The sequence below is a fragment of the Aegilops tauschii genome, chromosome 1 (assembly GCF_002575655.3).
Source record: "Aegilops tauschii subsp. strangulata cultivar AL8/78 chromosome 1, Aet v6.0, whole genome shotgun sequence".
In the NCBI taxonomy this organism is placed as follows: Eukaryota; Viridiplantae; Streptophyta; class Magnoliopsida; order Poales; family Poaceae; genus Aegilops; species Aegilops tauschii.
Window position 1 is genome coordinate 377,846,690 of NC_053035.3, and position 3,836 is coordinate 377,850,525.

A 3,836-nucleotide genomic window follows, 5' to 3' on the forward strand; every position below is an offset into this window, starting at 1 on the left:
AAGTTAATTGAAAAACATTCCGCAAAAAAAGTAACGGACGCCTATTGTCAATCCTCACGTCACGTACATTCGACGTTCATTCATTCGTCACAAAAGTAATTGTCGTGGCTCTGCCACAGAACATATAAGTGTAAAACGATTATTCCTACACTTGTAAAACCCGGAATGCCCTGGATAAATGTCGAATCCCACCTTGCGGCAAAACCAGGGAGGCCGGTGCATCTCAGGAACACATATGTGGCTTTTTGCGCATGTAGTTGAGTGCACGGCTATTTGTTCGTGCCTGTGCCTCACGTAGTACCATAGCACGAATTGACGTCCGTGAATCACGTAACTTCATTTCTGTGTCTGACATAGCATCGTATCTATGCCTCTACTTGTGCCTTGTTGTATAAGTGCTTCTTGCAGCTGCATATCCACGGCTGTCATTGCTTCTTGTTCTTTCTGTCCATCTCGTAGTGTCAGCTGCAACAGTGCCTCTGAAAAAACACAGCACTGCTCCTACCAGCGAATGTATCACTAAAAACAATTGCCACTCCTAATGAATGTACCACGCCCGTGTGTCTGAGAGTTAAACCAGCCACTTCAAGCATGCTTCTCTTGGTCAGAGCCTTGTGCCTCTACATACTGCCCCTGCATGCCTCACGAGATAAATTGTAAAAGTTAACATTTGACAGCAAACTACGCAAGGCAACGATCATCTCCCCGACTTGCTGGAGATACGACGGTTGCTAAAAACATAACTGCTGATTTTATTTTTATTTTTTATAAAGAAAAACCACGATAAAAAACCCAGGATGTGCACAACCGCACCACCAGGGACATGAAACCATGATCCAGAACCCACGATGTGCACAACCGCATCGATAGTGAGATCGTGCACTCCTTTGCCGCTTCCCCGCCCTTAATTTAGACTTCCGCCGCGGCCTTCTTACACACAAACAACAGAAATCGCCATTGCGCTCCCACTCATTGTTCCCCATGAAAAACCAGGTTGCAGGAGGACCAACTGCTCCAGGCCATGGGATTCATCAAGGAATTCATGGAGGTGCTGGCCCACGGCAACACCAAGTTGCACGTGATCCACACCAACGACTTGCACAAGGCGGCGACCAGCATCGAGCAGTACGAGCGACACCTCGAATTCGAGCGCCACAAGATCGTCGGAGTTGACGTGGAGTACACCAACAACGTTGGCGAAGATCAGAAACCAGCCCTCATCTAGCTCTCCGTCGGCAAGGATCATCCGGTGTTGCTCTTCCAACTGAGCGCCGCCGACAAGAACTGCACCAGGTTCGACAACTTCCTCGCCGACCCCAGATACACGTTTGCTGGCTTCTCCATCGACGGCGACATAGAGATGCTCGGCCGCGTCGGACTAGAGATCGCCCACTTCGTCGACATCTAGAAGGAATGGAGGGTGCGTACAGCTACCAAGCCTCTGGACTCCCTTGGGGATGTCTCAGGCATCCTTGTCCACGACTACTACAACAACATGAAGAAGAAGCTCACCAACGCAGAGCACCAGCGCTGGGCGCGCATGCCCCTGTCCATGAGGCACATTGAGTACGCGGCAAAAGATGCTTACGCTGCGTACGAGATATGGAGCCGCCTCACCATCATCCAGGAAGGCCTCCGCCGGGCAAAACTCGAGAAGGAGCAGACCAGGAAGCGCGCAAGGTCCGGGGGCGACTACGACTACTGAAGCAGGTGGTCCCGTCCAAGAAAAGTAACTAGAAGATTGCTCATGCCATTCTAGATTTCCCGTTAGATTTGCTTTCTCTCAAGACTGCCGTTTGCTTGCTCTAAATTTAGATTTGCTTGTGTCACAGTTAACCTTGTAGTTTGCTTCCAGTTTACATATCTTCTGAACAAGTTTATTTCCAGTGCAATGTTGCAGTTTTCTATTATTAGAATATATTGGCGTGAACTGAAAAATATAAACACAGTACAGATACTATACGATTAGCGTAACGCACAGAGCAGGTACACATAGCAATCCACAAAAATGACGAGCATGCAATGCACTAGTACCTTTGTGGATGCAGCATCGAAATGCAGGGACAACAATTACAGAATGCTCCTAAAAGCAGTGCACAATGTTCTAACAAACCATTGCACACACAAATATTAAAAATCGTTCGTATGGAACACTTTGGAAAAACATTTTGAATACAGAGGTAGTTAGGTGTTTATTCTCCTTGGAAAACATTGCTTACGCCCGTGACCCTCAGAGAAGAACACTACAGAGGCACGGTTGTCCGTCAATAACACCAACTACTTAAAACACCCACGAAGGCACTTCGGTGCCTCCACTCCTATGGAGACCGTGCATAAATTGACATCACGTCCGTTAATGAGGCCGAATGCCTTCGAAGACACATGAAACTCATAGGCCATGGCCCCGCAATGAAAACATGTCAATGAAAGCTTCTTGAAAACAGAGGCACACCTTCACGTGCTTGCATCACGATCCTTCGCATCCCTACCTCCCTTAGAATCACGTCCGTGCCTCCAGTTCGTCGGGTAAAACCATACCTCTGTCGTGCGTAACATGTTAAGAAAGTTGCTGACAACAAAAACATTAGAAAACCGAGCATTACGTCGACCCCGCTGGCACTAAACGTGAAGTCACCGAAAACGCAGAGGCAGGAGCGTGCCTTACGGCCAACTTCCGACGTATCGGGTCTATGAAGATTTACTTCCTTCTTAATATGGGAGGTGACTATCGCAGAGGCATAGGCTCCATTATTCACCTCTGTGCCTCGGCAAGAACGACGACCGTGCTTGTAACTGTAAAGCGTATAGGACACCTTAGGGACGGCCTTGCAACTATTTCAGACATGACCGTGGCTATTCCGTCGGCACATTCATGCCTCTCGCAGTTAATTGAAAAACATTCCGGGAAAACAGTAACGGACGCCTATTGTCAATCCTCGCGTCACGTACATTCGATGTACATTCCTTCGTCACACAAGTAATAGCCGTGCCCCTGCCACAGAACATATAAGTGAAAAACGATTCTTCCTACACTTGTAAAACTCGGAATGCCCTGGATAAATGTCGAACCCCACCTTGCGGTAAAACCATGGAGGCCGGTGCTTCTCAGAAACACATCTGTGGCTTTTTGCGCATGTAGTTGAGTGCACGGCTATTTGTTCGCGCCCGTGCCTCACGTAGCACCATAGCACGAATTGACGTTCGTGCAATCACGTAGCTTCAACTCCGTGCCTCACGTAGCATCGTATCTGTGCCTCTTGTTTCGCCTCTCGTTGTATGAGTGCTTCTTGCAGCTGCATGACCACGCCTCTCGTTGCTTCTCGTTCTTTCTGACCATCTCGTAGCGTCAGCTGCAACACAGACACACAATAGTGCCTCTGAAGAAACACAGCACTGCTCCTACCAGCGAATGTATCACTGAAAACAATTGCCACTCCCAATAAATGTACCACGCCTGTGTGTTTGAGAGTTAAAGTTGCCACTTGAAGCATGCTTCTCTTGGTCAGAGACTTGTGCCTCTACATACCGCCCCTACATGCCTCACGAGATAAATTCTAAAAGTTAACATTTGACAGCAAACTACGCAAGACAACGATCATCTCCACGACTTGCTGGAGATACGACGGTTCTTAAAAATATAACTGCTGATTTTATTTTTATTTTTTATAAAGAAAAACCACGATCCAGAACCCACGATGTGCACAACCGCACTCCTTTGCCACTTCCCCGCCCTTAAATTTAGACTCCCGCCGCGGCCTTCTCACACACAAAGAACAGAAATCGCCATTGCGCTCCCACGAACAACCAGGTTGCAGGAGGACCAACTGCTCCAGGCC

At 48.1% G+C, this 3,836-nt stretch overlaps 1 pseudogene; it reads left to right on the forward strand.

Annotated features, from left to right (window-relative positions):
* The first annotated feature begins 267 nt into the window (after window positions 1-267).
* On the forward strand, window positions 268-1,705 carry LOC141039398 (uncharacterized; annotated as a pseudogene).
* Window positions 1,706-3,836: the final 2,131 nt, after the last annotated feature.